Here is an 18,896-nt window from a genome sequence, read left to right as displayed (position 1 = left end):
AACTGGGCTAGGTCTTGTTTGGATGGCCTTGCTATCTTACAAACAGGAAGGATTTCCAATTTCCCACTTAGAAAGAGCTAGCCTACTTGAGGTCAAGGTCATTTGGACATGACTTCACCAGAGTTTTGCCCCTGTGTACTTTGCTTTGTGATGTATGACTCATCATAATTAAATTTTGAGCTAGATTAACTATAATTCCTGCACTTATTAGGTGATCAGGGTTTAAAGCCCTTGTAAAACAGGATGAGCTGCTCATTCTGATAATACAATTAAATACCCAACAGAGCTGATATTTTATTTTAAGGAAGAGTAATTTTTCATTAATGATGCATTTTATTTCCCAAATCCCTGCAGCAGTGGGTCACATCTTCAGTGAGAAAACCAAAGAAAAAGTGTAAAGTTAGAAAATTTGGAGGTAGATTATTGTTTGGAGGTAGATTAGTATGGCCTCTCCAGAGTTGGCTTCTGCCTTGGAACCCCCTGCCAAGACTCTCTTCCCTTGGGCACATATGTACCTCAGGATTCTCCACAGCAGTGTATGCCTGGAAATATTTTTCTGGAAGCACCGGTCTCCATTTCCCTCATTTCCTTTTACAGAACAAGGGCATAGTATCAGCATTTATGAGGTTCTTTGGCAATATATCCTTAGCAAGATCTATGTGAAGGAAGGACTGTTTGGGAGGGATCAGGAAATGCTTCCTGAAAGAGATATTTGGGAAGAGTATTGATTCAAGGCTTACATGAGAATTGTGGCACATAATTTGGGGTCAAGGAAATCAGTAACAAGGTTACTTTAGTAATCCAGATGAGAGATCAGCAGTTGGGATGAAGAGAAGACATAGTCAGCCAATATTAAAGAAGTAGAAGCTTAAAGAATTGCTGATTGATTGGATGTTTGCGGGACAGTGAGTGGGGAGGGTCAAGAAAAATTTCCAGGTGCTTAATTTGAGTGACAGAGCATATGGTGGTAGATTAGGTAGTAAAGTATGTTTTGTGTGGGAGGATTATTTCCTCTGGAATGGTGGAAGACATTTTGAGTTGAGGTTAACTGTGGCACATCAATGTACAGATGTCTAATAGGCAGCTGGATGTGTGGACCTAAGATTCAGAAAAGAGAAGAAGTAGATTTAGAAGTCATTGACATAGTACTTGCATCCATGGACGTGGACCAGAAATAGGGTGTTTAAGTTACACTATGAGAAGAGGACCAAGGATTTAACTCTGGTGAAGATTAACTAGAAAGGTATGAGCCAAGGAGGAGCCAGGAAAGAGACTGAGCAGAAACAGATATCAGTGGCTTTAACTATGGAGAACTGAGGACCATTGAGGCAAAGGGCAGGGAGGACACCTTGAAAAATGCATCAGCTTTCTCAACAAACAGAATTGGTGGGAGAGGGGCTGAGGAAGATGCTACAGGTTTAGAGTTTAGCACAAGTAAAGGCACAGAAGGTGAACTGGGAAAGGTGCCAAGACAAGCATTTCAGTGAACTAAATTAAGCTTTTTCCCTGGAAGCAATTTGCCATCATTACCTACCCTGCCAAGGAGCCTCAGTGTGACTTCTCCCCTTCTGGAGTCCAGGTAGGCATTTCTTTTTTCCTTGTCATCTGGCTCCCAGGGAGCAACATCCATCTTTTGCTGTCTTCCCCAAACCCTTCACTGTTGCTGGTCTCTGAGAAGGATGGAAGCTGAGATATTCAAAGTCTACCAAAATCTGGCCCAAACAGACCTTCCCATTATATCTTTCCTTTCTTTTGTCCAATCCCAGCTCCATCGAAATGCAATCACCCACTGATTCCATCTAACCCATCTGGTTTCTTACCTCTGTGCCTACATCATGCTGTTCTCTTTCCCTGGCAGCCCCTCATTCCCACCCATTTACCATTTCTTCAAATTCCACTTATCCTTCATAAGTCAAGCATACACCATGAAGTCATTCCCGCTCCACCAAAGAGATCTGAGTGTTCTCTGTAGACCATCAGAGAATGTTGCTCACTTATGGCATGAATCCTACTTTGCTATGCATTTGGAGTTATCCTTGTCTGCTTCCAACTTCTCTCTCTAGACTATGGTAAATTCCTTTGAGGGCCTAGACCATGTCTTGTTCTTCCTTGTGTCTTATCCACTAGTACCAAGCACAGTGCCTGGTATGTACAAAGTGTTCAATAAATGTTTATAGAATGAATGAGTGAATAAATGAAGGAAAGAATAAATGACTTGTGGGAGAGCTCAGTGCTGATCTCAGAAAGAGAATTTTCTCATTCCTGGCCCCCAGATCACAAACGAGGTCATATTACAAGTCATGGGTCTTGTTTTACTCCAATAAGAAAAAGGCTTTGCTATATATCATGCCAAATCTCTCATTGGTCAGGTGCATAGTAATTTATTTTCTGTGTGTTCCTTTCTCCACATCCAACTATGAACTAATGCCATGATGTAGGGCAAAGAGCCTGGCCTAGATATGGCTTGGGTTTGAATTCTGATATTGTCTGTTACCTACTCTTTGTGAATCTAGGACAGGTCACTTGCCCTCTTTGCTTTGTAAACAGGGGTGTCCATCTCCAGTGCCGCTGTGAGGCCCCAGAAAGATATGGAGTACACAGTTTATACAGTTTTTTGCAAAAATAGACTGGACTCAGGTGAGGCATTGTCATTAATGAGGCAATTAATCTGGTTTGGAATAAGGAGATCTGGATCCTGTCCTGGTTGGATCAGGCTGCTTTTTAATCACTATGCTGGCTGCTGCAGAGCTCTGGGACATGACTTTGAGTTATGTAGATGACACTTGTTAATGACAGAACAATCTATAGGGGGATGAGCTCGGATATGGTGGAGAGTCCAAGGTAACTAGATTAGCTAGTAACAAGCCTCTACCAGGAGTTGGTAATGAGATCATCAGGGCAATACTGCAGGGAAATGGAACAGAAAATTGAGCCAAAGTGTGGATTTTCAGGCAGTTTGGGGAAGGGGTGTTGTGTGTGTGTGTGTGTGTGTGTGTGTGTCTGAGTGGGGATCAGGAGTCATTAATAGCAATAACTTTTTTAAAGAAATAATTGGTTTATTTAATTATTTGAAATAAATTAACAGTAAACACCATTTGTGCATTTCAGAGATGTGTTCATATTGATTATGATTTAACCATATGCTCTCCCTTATTTTATTTTATTTATTGAAGTATAGTTGATTTACAATCTATTAGTTTCAGATGTACAACATACTGATCCAATATTTTTATAGATTATACTTCATTTAAAGTTATTACAAATAATGGTTATATTTCCCTGTGCTGTACAATATATCCTTGTTGCTTATCTATTTTATACACAGTATAAACAGTATACACAGTAGTTTGTATCTCCTAATCCCATACCATTATCTTGTCCCTCCCCCCTTAAATAAACTCTTGTCACTTGCATAACAGCCTTTGACAACTTGCAAAGCATTCTCACAGCCACTACCTCTGAAGTCAGAAAACAGTACTTCCACTTCCCAAGATAACTAAAGTAGCATCTTTCTTAACCTTTCCTTTCCTCTCCTCTCCTAACCTTTTCTCTCAACTAATGTCTTCACCCAACTTTTGGGCCTTGAGGAAGCTTGTAGAAACTGAGTCTTAGAGAGTGAAGAAACTTGTACATGGGGCAGAGCTGGAACTTGAACTTTAGTCTGATGCCCTATTTTAATTTAATATTTACCTTTTTTTTCTATGCATAAAGGCAATTGCTCATTGTAGAACATTTGAGGAGAAAGGAGACTCCGACAAGTGTAAAGAAAACGTAATTCCCTCATAATCCAACCTCTCAGAGATAACTGTGAACATTGGATCCATATGTCCTTACAGATTTTTTTCTGTGCAATTTGACATGTTTGAGATTCTGCTAAATGTAAAATTGTGTATTCCTGTGTACTTTCTTCTGCATCGTGATCTGTGTAGTTCTCTTTTCTACTATTAACTCCCATGCATACACTCTTCCAAACCCCTGTAGTCTTCAAAACCCCCATCTGTCAAATGAGGTTTGTAGCAATATCCCATCAGCATCTTACAGCTGAAGTGAGGATCCTTTGAAATTCTAAAGATAAGGGTATTTTGAGAAATCTCAGCATGTGGTATGTGGAGAGGGTGTCAAGTGCGGGGCTTGGGGTTAAACCAACGATAAGCTACTCTGAACCCTTCTCTAGTAAGCCCCCTCTCCACTCACTGGAGATGAATCTTTCCAGGAACATCCCTGCTAAACACTCCTTCAGCTGTGTTCTCCCTATCTGATGCTTTCCCCTTAAGGCCTCCCTCTGCTGTCTCCAGTTCAACCTCAGGTGACCCTTAAGCAATAACCTGCAAGGCTGAATGGGATGTCATAATATTAAATATAACTTGAGAGCATGAATAGGTCATCTTGTACTTCTCCAAGGTCACGGTTTAAAAAAACACAAACTTTTATTCTCTCATATTGTTTTTTTTTCCATATTGGGTTGTAGAGGTTTGTTCTTAATGTTTCTATAGATGACAGAAACTTGAAGGGAGAGGTCCCAGTATTGAGTTCAAATCTATATGGAATGAACTCCCTAGAAATATTCACCTATTGTTAGCTTATACTTTCAGTGGTGGCATAGTTCTTCATTTAGAGGGATGAGGTGACATGTGGCCACTAGTGGCTTAGTCCTCGGGGAACCTAGATCACTGAGAATCTTAGATTAATGCTTCATTGGGCTGTGGTTTTCTGGCATTTGAGTGGATAAAGTTTAGAGGATTACATAGCCTGAGGAGGGAAGGGGAAAGAGTTCTCTCCCCCAGGTACTCATGCCCTTGGTCTGTCTAAAACTGCAGTTATGTAGCCATTCATATTTATTTTCCACATCAAAGATTAATCCTATAGCACACAGCAGCATTTCTCAATGTGTGGTCCATGAACTACATATATCAGAAGCACTTTAGTTGAAGCCTGGGAATCTGCATTGGAAAAGCATCCCAGGCGATGCAGATGCACACCAAAATTTGGTCCCCAAAACCCCAGTCCCTGCAATGCTCTGTGAAAAAAGTGGATGTCATGGTTAAGGAATTTTTGGACACAGTGCCTACTGTGCTCCCCTCTTAGGAAAGTCATAATGCACATTGGCATATTAAAAGCTCTAAGAAGTCTTTCATTAAGGAAACAATCTTATGTCCACTAATATAAGATTAAATAAATTATGATACAGATACAATAAACTCTTATGCTGTTTTTTTTTTCTAATAAGGTAGCCCACAAAGTACTGAGAGGCAGCATGGTGTAGATATTAAGAACACAGGCTCCAGTATTAGAGAGGATTGAACTCAAATCCAACCTATGTCATTTAATTATTGTGTGATGTTCACCAGTCAGAATGGCCATCATCAAAAAATCTACAAACAATAAATGCTGGAGAGGGTGTGGAGAAAAGGGAACCCTCTTGCACTGTTGGTGGGAATGTAAATTGATACAGCCACTATGGATAAAAGTATGGAGGTTCCTTAAAAAACTAAAAATAGAATTACCATATGATCCAGCAATCCCACTACTGGGCATATACCCAGAGAAAACCATAATTCAAAAAGAGTCATGTACCCCAATGTTCACTGAAGCTCTACTTACAATAGCCAGGACGTGGAAGCAACTTAAGCGTCCATCGACAGATGAATGGATAAAGAAGATGTGGCACATATATACAGTGGAATATTACTCAACCATAAAAAGAAACGAAAATGAGTTATTTGTAGTGAGGTGGATGGGCCTAGAGTCTGTCATACGGAGTGAAGTAAGTCAGAAAGAGAAAAACCAATACTGTATGCTAACACATATATGGAATCTAAAAAAAAAAAAAGGTTCTGAAGAACCTAGGGGCAGGATAGGAATAAAGACGCAGACGTAGGGAATGGACTTGAGGACATGAGCAGGGGGAAGGGTAAGCTGGGACGAAGTGAGAGAGTGGCATGGACATATATACACTACCAAATGTAAAGTAGATAGCTAGTGGGAAGCAGCCGCATAGCACAGGGAGATCAGCTGTGTGCTTTGTGTCCACCTAGAGGGGTGGGATAGGGAGGGTGGGGGGGAGGGAGACGCAAGAGGGAGGAGATATGGGGACATATGTATATGTATAGCTGATTCACTTTGTTATAAAGCAGAAACTAACACACCATTGTAAAGCAATTATACTCCAGTAAAGATGTTACAAAAATAATTATTGTGTGATCTTGAGAAAGTTCTTTAAATGTGATTTCTTTTCTCTACAACGGGGATAGTAAAAATAGTACCCGTCTTATGGGGTTACTGTGAGTTTTAAATAAAGGAAAACATGAAATGTTTTTAGAATTTACTTGGCACATGGAAAATGCTCAATAATTATCAGCTGTTATGATCACTGACATGGGAAGGTGCCCATGACATATTGTGAAATAAAAAGCAAGGCTAGGAACAATATGTATAACATGCTTTCAATTGTGTGTATAATTTATATAATAAATAATGTCACTTACATCAATAATCCTTTAAAAGTTAAAAATTTCATAGGAAAACAAGTGTGGAAGGATATTTACTAATCTGTTAACAGATTACCTTTGGGGTTAAAGGTTGGAAGGGAGTCAAACTGAACCCCAGTATAGCCTGGACAATGGGGAATATTCAAGTGGGAGCAGGGCTCTCTCCTGTTTCTGGAAAGGCAACTCTCGCTACATTTCGCTTTTTTTTTTTTTTTTCTGCTAGCGTCACCATTATTCTGACTCATCGAGCTGTCTGCCTGCTGACCCCCTCTGCCTTTTGCACCCTGATGGCTGTTCTGTATATAAACCTGTCTTTGTACATGTGAATTTTGGACTTTTAGTGCTGGACATTGCATTTCACAGGGGTCAGCCTGTTCCAGGCTACTGATACTGTTTCGTATCCTGCTTCTCACATCCAGTCTTTCAGTTGGACCCTTGAGCTTCCCAGCATCCTTACTCTCAGAGAGAGTGCAATCTTGATCTTTGTGTGAGTCATGGATAATAATGGTGACTTGACTGCGACTGATGTAGAGACCTGTGACCTGTCACTTAAGACCCTGACCTACATATCAGCAGTCTCCTGCTAGCTGTGGAGTCTCACCTGCTGCCTGTATTTCTTCACTTGATCTACAATGTGCTTATGAGAGCCTAAGTCAAAGGCCTTGTTAAAATCCACATGCATCCTGTCTACAACATTCTCCTGATCCACAAGCCTTGTAACCTTATCAGAAGAGTAAATTAAGTTAGTTCTGCCATGACTTGTTTTCCTAGAGGCCCTACTTAGTGTTATTACTAAAAGAGATTTGATTTGAGCCCAATTGTGGTTTCAATTTAGGCATATTTACTGTATTTCCCTACCTGCTCACTGTCCCTCCCTGTCCCCCCAAGGCCTGCCTGGTGGCTGGAGGTAATTGGATATATAAATTCATGCAAAAGTACTAATGGAAAACAAGGGCTTATATCTACTGTTTGCAATGTAGCAGCAAGAAAGACTTACTCCAAAAGTAGAAATGTTGACACGTACATGTGAATTTTGGATTCCTAGTGATGGCCATTGCATTGTGATAGATGGAGGGCATATTTTGGCTAGAGGAAGATTTTGATACTACGACAGGATGATTCTTTGTCATTCTACCTGTGACCTGACAATATTAGTTTCCTATGGCTGCTGTAACAAATTACCACAAACTTTGTGGTTCAACACAACAGAAATTTATTATCTCACAATCTAGAGACCAGAAGCCTGATATCAGTTTCACTGGGCCAAGATCAAAGTGTTGGCAGGGCCATGCTCCCTCCACAGGCTCTAGGAGAGGTTATATTCTTTTCCTCTTCTGGTTTATGGTAGTTGCCAGCATTCCCTGGGTTGTGGCCACATCACCTCTAATCTCTGCATCCCTGATCATATTGTCTTCTCCTCTTCTATCTATAATCTCCCTCTGACTCACTTTTATAAAGACAGGGCCCAGTCAGATAATCCAAGATAATTCCTCCATCTCAAGATCCTTAACTTAATCACATCTGCAGAGTCCCATTTAAGGTAATATTCAAAGGTTCTGGGGATTAGAACATGGATTTTGGGGGGGCATTATTCAGCCTGCCACAAAGACTAATACCAAATAACTAAAGCTCTCCCCTGTCATACTTTTCTCAGCTCCTTGGTTTGTCTAAGTATGAAGCAGATAATTGGAATAGAGAAAAGCAAAATATTGCAGAAGATGTCACTAGCCTTTTTTCCCTCTTTTGGCCCCTTGCGGTATGTCCAGTTGTGGATCTGTTCATGTACCTGCTCGGGTCCCAAGCATACCCTGCTGGGAAGCAGTGCAGTATAATCCACTCCTGAAATTCATCTTTGCCAGTTTTCACTCATTTGGGTGGCTTTTGACCTTCACAGCGTAATTGCTGATGCAGGTTGAAACTTGAACGGGGGTCGGTGGGGGGAAGATTGATTGGCACACCAATAACATTTGTCTCTTGGGCTGGCAGTGAGTGCAGAGGAGCCATTTATGCAATCTAATTATTACGTCAGTTGGGGGATGGAGTAATGTTTCCCAGATGCCATTTGGTACCTGGAGAGCTGCAAATCAGCACTACCATATAAGAAACATTAATATAGACCATTGATTGCATTCATTGATCCCACCCCCCTCCCTCCTTCCTTTGGCTTCTTATTTTTGTTAGGAGTGAAATGCAAAAGCTTTGCTTTGCCTCTTCTAGTTGCCATGTTTGGACAGGGGACTGCATTGATTATTTGTCCTTTACAATTAAATGTACTTAAGGAGTGATGTGCATTTCTGAATTGCTGTCCCTTTTCCTGACCTTGTGTCATTCAAAATATTCGTGGTCAGTGGGAGTGAGATCGTGACTCCAAAGGAACCTGAAACAGGCAGAGGGAAGAGTAATGCGCAAAGATCTGTTGTGATCCCTGAATCCTGAGCCTGTGGAATACGTACTCAGAGCTTTTCACCAAGCCTTTTGGTGTTAAAGCATTGTAAGCCCCAAAGAGGGCTTTATATTTTAACTATTCTTTTTTTTTTTTATCAGTAACTATGGTTTGGGATTAGCCTCAACAGAATACAGGGTCCTACAGCCTAAGGAAAGAAGATGTTAGGATATTGGGGAGGTTTATTATATCCCTTTTCATCCTCATTCCCCTTCCTCAAATACTTCTCTGTCTTGTCAGCAGATCCCTGATATTTCTTCACCAGTTGACAAAACCTTTCATTACACATTGGTGGGGTGGGGGGAGCTTAAAAATTAGCTTAAAATGTAGCTAAGCCCAGGAAGAAGCAGCATAGGTATTTAAATTTATACTAAGGAGTAAATGGCTGGTACTTCAGATTCCTGGATGGTCCTTCAGATTTGAAAAGTCCCTATTCCAAACTCCTTTATTTTGAGGAGGGACTTGAGAATTGACTTGCCCAAGATCTTATAGCAATTTTACAGCAAATTCTTTTCTTAAAGAAAAAGTTTTAATAGGGGAGTACCTTAAGGACACTGAAGACAGACATTTCTGATTGGTTTTACCAAGGGCCAGTTCTGGAGCATTTCAAAGCCAACTATAACATCAGACTAATCACTAAAGGACATAAAATAATCTATCACCAATGCTCAAAATACACTCTTCCCTTGGCCCTGCTCTGGTGGTCTTCACCAAAAGCTCATGTGTCTTATTTCTCTTTGTCCCCTTAGCATGTAGCAGAGTACTTGCCACATAAAAGGCACTCAGCAAGTGTTTGATGAATGACCGAATGTCTCCAGAAATAGGGAAGGCTTTGCACTGAACCCTCTATACTCTCTCACTCTGTCTCCTGTGTACACATTGCTTAAATGGCTACCCAGGTTTGGGGTTTGGCCTTCGGTGGCACTAATAATAGTGTCAGGAAGCGAAACAAAAACTACCCAGTCTACTGAGGGTTGAACCTACAATCTTAGCCTTCCTTGAAGTACATAAGGTCAGACTGCAGTCTGAGATGTAAGAAGCAAAGATCATGGGATCCATGTGTCCTTGGAATCCAGAGCCACTAAGTCTACCTCTGGACGTTGTGGGAGTCCTAAGGCAGGAAATACAGACTCTTATTGGGAGCCAGCACACTTTCTCCAACAAACTTCTCTTACTGTCTTGGGAGGAACTTTTCCCTGGCTGTGGTTTGGGCTACAGGCAAAGAATAGAGAAGGGACCATAGGGTTTTGGATGAACCACTTGGATACTCATTGTTTGTGGGAAGGAAGTGAGAAGAGTTTCACCTGTCAGGATTTGCCCTTCGTTTCAATCCTACAGTGCCCACTCCCCACCAGTTCTACCTGCTTGTTTTTTCCCTTTGCCGGTTCACCTGCACTCACCTGCAGGGGATGGGCCTGGGCATGGATCCTGGCCCCCAGCATGCCTACCTCTCATTGGGCTGCCTTGATTATGTCCCACTGCTCATGCCTTCTGTGCTTCATGGCAAAAGTTTTCAATCAAGGATGACAATGGGGAGACAGGACAGCCCCTGAGGCAGGGCTACCCATCAGCCTCAGAGGAAAACAGGATCCGGCAGCCGAGCACACTCCTGTTGGCTGATGGCTCAGCATTGGCTGAGAGTCCAGAGAGCCTTCAGTTGGCCTGAAGCAATGAAAAGGAGCCAAAGATGCAGTCTCGCTGGCCATTAAAGAGATACTTCCACCTATGATTGGCCCCAAGGTACTTCACCTCAGGGTTCTCCCATTGGCTTGGAACAGCATGCTGGCAGCCAGGGCATCCCGTGGTAAGCAGGCACCTACGTAGGCGTGCAGTCAAACACAGCCTGCTTCTGGACACTCAGGGGAGAGGCAGATAGAGGAGGAGTTATCAAGATCCTCCCCTCTGTTTAACTGGTGACATCTTGGGGGCCCACCCATTTCTCCTTTCTGTGCCTCTCCCCTTGGGCTGGGCCTGCTCGCTCTCCTCCTGGTCCCATTCCCTAAAGGACTTCGATTCCGAGGTATGGTGACTGGCAATACAAGGGTAAGAAGTAGCCTTTTCTCAGGGTTATTTGCATTGTCATAGAGGATTCCTAAAATATGAAAGGCTGTGAGAGTCTAAAGAAATCATAGGTTCATAGAGTTTTTGTGCCAAAAAGGGAACTTTGGAATACTTCCCATTTGACAGATGAAGAAGAAAACTGAGGTGAACTCAGAGAGGTAATGGAATTTGGTCAAAGTCATATAGCTAATTAGTGGCAAGTCTCCTGACCATAGGCGAAGGCGCTTTCTGATGCATCACAAATGAATCTAGACTGTGGTATTTCATGTAACAGTACCTTTCTATTGTTCTTCAAAGCACAGGTTTTCTGCCCCTGAGAAACTCCTAGTCTCACTGGGGAGCTCTTTAGACCACAGATGTGGCTTAATTAACTTTCTCAATGAGTTTTCAGCTGTGTCTTCAATGGATGGAGAAAGAGGTTTGTGCCATAAGCATTCTCTCATTTTTTCTCTTCTTGTGATTATCAACCCACAGTAGTGAATTGGCCATTACCAGGGCTCTGGAATCATGTAATCAGCTATCTGCAAAGAAGTTGTTCAACCGGGGACTCTAACCACTAGCACCATGATGTTTGAACCATCACTGTTTGAGATGTAGCAAAGAAGCAAGTCAATTACTAGACTGAAAAAGGTCTGAGCCTAAGCCACTGCCACATTAATATGAGTGCTTCATTTTTCATGTATTTATCCTCCAAGTTCCCTTCAAGTTGGAGACCTGGGTTTATTTGTTCATAAGTGAGATGAGCCCCTAGAGAGTCCTGAAACCCTGGCCATGGGTAGCTCTGTATCATCAACAACAACAAAGCATAAAGGGATTTTGAGTGTTCAGTCCAGCTTCCCTCAATTGCTTCTGTTTCACTGATGCCTCTGCTTTCCTCATTCTCCTTTTCTTATCCTTTATAGGGCAACTTAAGTCCTGCCTTCTCTGGGAACCTTCCCTCACTAGCGTTGTCCACATCAATCTCTCCTTCCTTTAGAGTCTCACTGTCCTTCCAGCCTGTCCCAAGAAATGACATTTAATTATATTCCATTTTTTATTTTTCACTATTGGTTTCATATACATTAGTCTCAACTTCTCAACCAGATTGTAAGTTCCATAAGGGCAAGGTACACATTTTATACTTTTTAGTGTGCTCCACAATGTCTAGCAGACATTCAAATTAGACTAGAATCATAGCTTTCTAATGATATGGAAATGCTCACAATATATTGGGTTGGCCAAAAAGATCGTTTGGGTTTTTCCATAACATCGTATGGAAACGAACGAACTTTTTTGCCAACCCAATACTTAAGTGTGTAACTCAAAATACAAAACTCTATGAGCACAGTTTTATAAAGAGATGGAAAATAAAGCGAGCAAGCAAAAAGGACATACATTCAAGTGGGCAAGAGGTAGGATGATAGGTGAGTGTAAACTTTCATATATTTATCTCATTTTCCAAAATTGCAATAGGAGTGTGCATTACTTTTATGAGAAACAATACACATTTAAAAAACAGAAAATCATAGATTCATGGGTGCTGAAAACTAGAGCAGGAAGAGAACCTAGAGATAAGTCCCATCTCCTTGTTTTAAGGTTGAAAAGCCTGGGGCATTGCTATGGAAGATATCAAGTTAGTAACTCCGAGTCTCTACTTTCTAGGAGCAAACAGCCCAGTGCCCCGGAGTTCTGAGACCGAGTCTTCTAACGTCTACTTGAATTCCCTTCGCTTGGGTTTCCCCTCTAGGTATTGGTCCTGGAAGTAGTTGCGTGGTTTATGTCCCATGATTCCTTGGAGTCTCCTGGTTGGTGGAGCCTGAAGGTTTGGCTTTGACTCATGCTCTAGTCCCTTGCTAACTCCCTGCATTGCCTCTGGAGCATCTCAATACAACAGGATATAGTACCCCTACCCCCAAGTGACTGGAAGTAAAAACATCCAGCTCTACCCTTAACTAGCAATATAAACTCACTGCACCCTGAGTACTTGCTGGGGAAGGCAATTTCAAGCCCACTGCCTCAATACCCTTGCAAAACATGGTTGAGAGAAATACTATTTAAGGAGGATCATCTGAAGATGCATGCAGTCCACCTGTTCCTTTCACACTGGACTCAACAGAACAGCCCCAGGTACTTGCCATGCCCACCTTTCCCTTCTAGTCAGGCCTACTTCAACTACAGCCCCATTGTTAGGAAAATGGCTGGTTGATGTATTAGCAGGAGCAGCCACTGATTGGCCCAGGGTGGCCACCTGACCCAGGTCAGGCCATCCATGATGTGGTATCAGACCTATGTGATGTATTTTTCTAATTGTGTTCTTCTTACCAGCAATAGATTCTAATGTGCCCATAATTGGGTACTCTTGGCTAAAGAAAGTTATGAAGACTCTTGTTAAATGCACATTTGTCACTTATTTGAGAAGATAAACATATGTAATGTATTGCATCCATTCATGCTTCTATCCATCCACCAAACAAGCATTGCGTTCCTACTACAGATCATCAATCCTTATTTGCACTTCCAAACCCACAAAATTCTGAAAAAAATTTTTTTTCTCACAAGTTTGATGTTAAAACTCATTTTAACTCATGTTAAAATATTGATAGTCTTTATTTGTCTCAGTATGAATATTCATGTCGTTCATGACAGAAATATTAATGTATTTGATTATGGGGAGCTATGCCACAACCTGCTAGAGGTATTATGTAATATAGGCAAATACACAGGATTATCTTGGTAAAATCTCCCAAATTCTGAATTCTGAAACATATCTGGCCCCAGGGGTTTTGGATAAGGCACTTTAGCCTTGTAAGATCTGGGGGCAAGGTGGGGGTAGATACCCTACCTGAGTTGGGCAGGAGCAAAGGAGGCTGCACAGCGAAGGTAGTAGATATTCAAGTCTGTGGAGAGGGAGGGCTTGCTGAGGTTCTAGCTAGGGAAACCCAGTTGGGTCACTCAATCATTGGTCCAAAGGGCATGAACAAGTCTGAAAATAGAAGACTACATAAAGACTCAGGAGAAAGAACTGAAATGGAACAAGAATAGTTTGGGAATGGGAGGAATGAGAAGGGGCCTAGGTAGCAGCAGGGGTAATAGCTTTGACTATTGGTTTTGGCTGACAAATTTGACTATTTGACTTTGTCAATTAACTGAAAGCTGTTTAGGTACAAGTCTGGGTCAGTCTGGCTTTAAAGATGGAGAATTGTGGCAGATGGATACAGAGAGGAATGGGGCACAATGTTGGCCTTCTCTTTGTCTAAAGTATAGAATCCCATTAGCCGGAAGCAGGGTCCTGAGAGGATGGATAGAACTTGCAGTGACATTAGTCTGAGAAAAGGATTTGTTTTTGGCTTTTTCCTATCTTTGTATTTATTTATTTTTATTTTTTGTGGTACGCGGGCCTCTCACTGTTGTGGCCTCTCCCGTTGCGGGGCACAGGCTCCGGACGTGCAGGCTCAGCGGCCATGGCTCACGGGCCCAGCCATGAGATCCATGTGGGGTCTTCCCGGACCGGGGCATGTGGGATCTTCCCGGACTGGGGCATGTGGGATCTTCCTGGACCGGGGCACGAACCCGTGTCCCCTGCATCGGCAGGCGGACTCTCAACCACTGCGCCACCAGGGAAGCCCCTCTATCTTTGTATTTTTAATGCTTTTTCTTGTGTTTGTGTAATATATGAAACATAAAGAAAAAGGCATAAATCATAAATGCACAGGTTAGTCAATGAAACGCCTGTGTTATAACTATTACTCAATCAAAAAATAGAATATTATCACACCCCTGATGCCCAACATGTGCCCCTTCCCTAATCACAACTCCTTTCCCACCTCCTAAAGGTTACTATTCTGACTCTTACATAAATCACTTCCGTGCTTTTATTTATACTTGTGCTCCTCAGCATGTATCACTAAACTCTATAGTTCTACCAGTTATTGATTTTTATATAATCATTCAGTATGTACTGTTTTGTGTATGGCTTCTTTCATTCAACATTATGTTTGTGACATTCATCCATGCTGTTGCATGAAGCTTATTTTGTTCCTTCTCACTGCTGTATAATATTCCCCTTGTAAATATGCCACAATTTATTTACCCATTCTACTGTAATGGGCATATGGACCATTTCCTGTTAGGAGCTATTAGGCCTAACATTTCTGCAGATATTTTTGTTTGGTACACATGTGCATGCATTTCTGTTAGTTGTGGGATCACTGAGTCATAGGGGCTGCACAAGTTCCACTTTGGTAGATGCTGCTAAACAGTTTTCCAAAGTGTTACACCAATTTACACTCTTCCATTGCTCCAAATTATTATCAACACTTAGTATTGTCAGGTTTTAAAATTGTTATCATTCTGGTAAGTGTGCTGTGGTATCTCACTGAGGTTTAATTTGCATTTCTCTGGTGCCTAATAAGGTTGAGGACATGTTCATATGTTTATTGGTCTTTTGGATATACTCTTTTGTACAATTCCTTTTTAAATATTTTGTCCATTTTTTCCCCTGCTAGCTTGCCCTTTTTTTATTCATTTGTAGGGTTTTTTATGCATTCTAGGTGCAAGCACTTTATCTATTATATGTGTTACAAATAAATTCTCCAGTACTATGGATTCCCACTTAATACTTTTTAAAAAAATTTATTTATTTATTTACTTATTTGGCTGTGCCAGGTCTTCATTGCAGCATGCGGGATCTTTAGTTGTGGCATGTGGGCTCTTTTAGTTGAGGCATGTGGGCTCTTAGTTGCAGCACGTGGGATCTAGTTACCAGACCAGGGATCTAACCCGGGCCCCCTGTATTGGGAGCGCGGAGTCTTAACCACTGGACCACCAGGGAAGTCCCTCCCATTTAATACTACTTCTTGAGTCTCATTTTTTTTTTTTTTTTTTTTTTGTGGTACACGGGCCTTTCACTGTTGTGGCCTCTCCCGTTGCAGAGCACAGGCTCCGGACGCGCAGGCTCAGTGGCCATGGCTCATGGGCCCAGCTGCTCCGCAGCATGTGGGATCTTCGCAGACCGGGGCATGAACCCATGTCCCCTGCATTGGCAGGCGGACTCTCAACCACTGCGCCACCAGGGAAGCCCTGAGTCTCATTTTTTTCCTCTAATTTCTATCAGGCTCCTAGGGCCCAAATGACCCCCATTTTGCTAAGGTCTTAACAAGCTCACCCAGGCCCTGGGGGACACCTCACTAACGCTGCAGGGCTGTTTCCTTCACCTTCCCTTCCCTTCCCTTTCCCTCTCTCTCTCTCCACCCCCCACCCCGCCACTGATCTTCTCTGTCTCTTTCTTCCTTCCTTCTGACATTGCCCATTCTTGGGGGGCTCATTACTCAGGATGGATAGAAACAACCTCATTTCAGTGATGGTGCCAAGGCTGTCAGATTTGCCATGTGCTATTCATAGGCCAGAAAATCTTCACTCTGGAAAGCACTTAGAGATCATGTAATTCTCTCTTTAATGATGAGAAATTGAATGCCCAGAGAAATTAAGGGACTTGCCCAAGGTGGATATTATGGGGCTTGTCCAAAGTCATACTGCATTTTTGCGGCCAAGCTAGGACTAGAACCCAGGCCTTTTGCATGCATGTCCCAGCTTTTTCCACTCCACTATGCTAAGAAAGACCAGGATACAAGCTGCACATTGACAAGAGTGTTGTTTTTTTTTTCTTTTGAAAATAAGTGTTGTCTGTGTCTGTGTAACAACGTAATCGGTAGAGACTTTGGCTCATGTCTGTCTGGACCCAGGTTGAGAGATCACATCACCTCTGCTACTTTCCCATCTCCTGGCTGTCAAAGCCTGAAGGACAACAAATGGCTTGAGTAATGAAATGAGTTAAGATAGTGTCTCCCACGCTGAATTATGTGCCAGTTCCAGGACTACAGGATTCTGCCACAATCCATTTACACAAGAAATTAAATTGAAGATCTCAATGTAATATTCATATATTAAATCCTGGCGGACAATCAAAGTAATTAAGGCCAAATGCTCTGAATCATCCAGTGGCATCACGAACATTCTATTGCTGAATTTTTAGAAGGACTTATTTCTACAACCAATTATCTTAGAAATCATTAAGGCTCTTTTGGAATGTGAATAATTTGAAAGCCACCACGGTACCCAGTACTACTCAAACCCATTTGTCCCCTTTAGAGAAGAATTCTGCTAGAAAGGGGTATAGGGTGGGCAAGGAAAATCTGATTGCTAGAAGCTGGAGTTAGGGGGTAGAAACCAGTCTCTGACCAACTCCTTCACTGTGTGTTTTTTTTAAAGGAGTGGATATATTTCATCTTAAATTGAAATAGTGAAACTGATACAGGTTACTGAGCTAACCCCAGCCACAGACTGATCTGCTTGATGTGTAGCTTTGTTGCTCTTACAAATAAATGCTGATTAAAAAAAACTTGTGGGGGCTTCCCTGGTGACGCAGTGGTTGGGAGTCCGCCTGCCGATGCAGGGGATGTGGGTTCGTGTCCCGGTCCGGGAAGATCCCGCATGTTGCGGAGTGGCTGGGCCCGTGAGCCATGGCCGCTGAGCCTGCGCGTCCGGAGCCTGTGCTCCGCAACGGGAGAGGCCACAACAGTGAGAGGCCTGCGTACCGCAAAAAAACAAAAACAAAAACAAAAACTTGCGGAATGGGGATGACTCTGTGTAATCGTGATGAATAGCATGGACCTTCAGACCTACCCCCCCCAATGGGTCACCTTGTCTCTTAAAGTTCTCCAACTACCCTCATCTCTTAGTCCTTGTTCTTCACAGCTTTCCTTTGTGCACACCCTTGCTACAGCATTCCTGATAAAGTCCTACAGCATTCCAAATAAAGTTATTTGTTGGTTCCCCTCTTGAAGTGTATGCCCCTCAAGGGCAAGGGCTATGTCTAAATCTCTCCAGTATCCCTACACCTGACCCAGTACATGCTTCAGACAAGGTGCTGGGTGTACAGTTGGTGAATGGATGGAAGACTAAATAAGCAAAAGAATGAATGACCAAGAGAACAAACTTACACAAATGTATCTCTAGAAAAGACAGGGTTAATGTCATGACAGCATCAAAGAGAGGAATGAATCGTCCCTTCTCTTCCAGTAAATGCCTTAATTCTCTCCAAAAAAACAATGCTTTCTAACTATCACCAACAAATGAAACCCTGTCACCAAAAATGTGTAACTAAAAGATAAATAAAAGTATTAAGTTGTACTTTTTAGAGTTGTACTTAGAAAACAATCAGGTTATTTTACCTGAACTAATTCCGAGACTTTTATGCATCTTGAATACTGCATACAAAAAAAGGTCTCTGATTCATCAGTTTTGCCAGTGGGAATAATTAAAAGTATGCATATAGTGTCATATTCCTACCAAATTATTTCTTCTCATAAATATTTATCTATAGCCTAAGTTTGTTGACACTGAGCAGCATCAACATCTCTCGGCTTTAGCTCATGTACTGCTCCCTGACTGTACCATAATTCTGGTTCATAAATAAGATATTTGAGAGATAGCTGACTGTATCTTGTTCATGTCTGTATCCCTAGCTGTAGCACAGAGCTTGGCGCAGAGAAAGCACTCATTGTAGAATGAATAAATAAATGAAGAGTGAGACAGGCGCCAAGGGATGTTTCCCATCATCAAGGTAGAGCTGCATATAGCAAGCCCCATTCATTTAGGTTCTCTTTGTGATCAGTCGGCTACATATCTCTGAGCTTCTAAACCAACTTAATCTACCCACACAAGCATTATGCCCCTTTTAAAAGGCAGTCGTCGCACCCCTCCATGTGCCCAGCACAATCCAGAGGGAGTGGTGCAGTCTGTGTGTCAGCCCGAGCCAGTTGAACACACCAACAACCATCTGTGGTTTTCCCGGGAGGGCATCTTGAGCCTGCATGTTTCACGTCATCATGGGTCTACTAGTCAGTGTTGGAAACTGCACCAAGAAA

The 18,896-nt window shown here is 42.2% G+C and overlaps 1 protein-coding gene across 4 annotated transcripts in view; it reads left to right on the top strand.

Annotated features, from left to right (window-relative positions):
• ARHGAP36 (Rho GTPase activating protein 36) overlaps nucleotides 1–18,896 on the top strand; it is a 162,304-nt gene that overhangs the window by 97,776 nt on the left and 45,632 nt on the right. The window lies entirely within an intron of this gene.

Source organism: Delphinapterus leucas, chromosome X (genome assembly GCF_059928025.1).
Source record: "Delphinapterus leucas isolate spDelLeu-1000000601 "Yukka" chromosome X, BTC_Dleu_Yukka2, whole genome shotgun sequence".
Taxonomy (NCBI): domain Eukaryota; kingdom Metazoa; phylum Chordata; class Mammalia; order Artiodactyla; family Monodontidae; genus Delphinapterus; species Delphinapterus leucas.
Note: the sequence above shows the minus strand (reverse complement) of the source record. Positions and strands in the feature narration are given on the sequence as shown.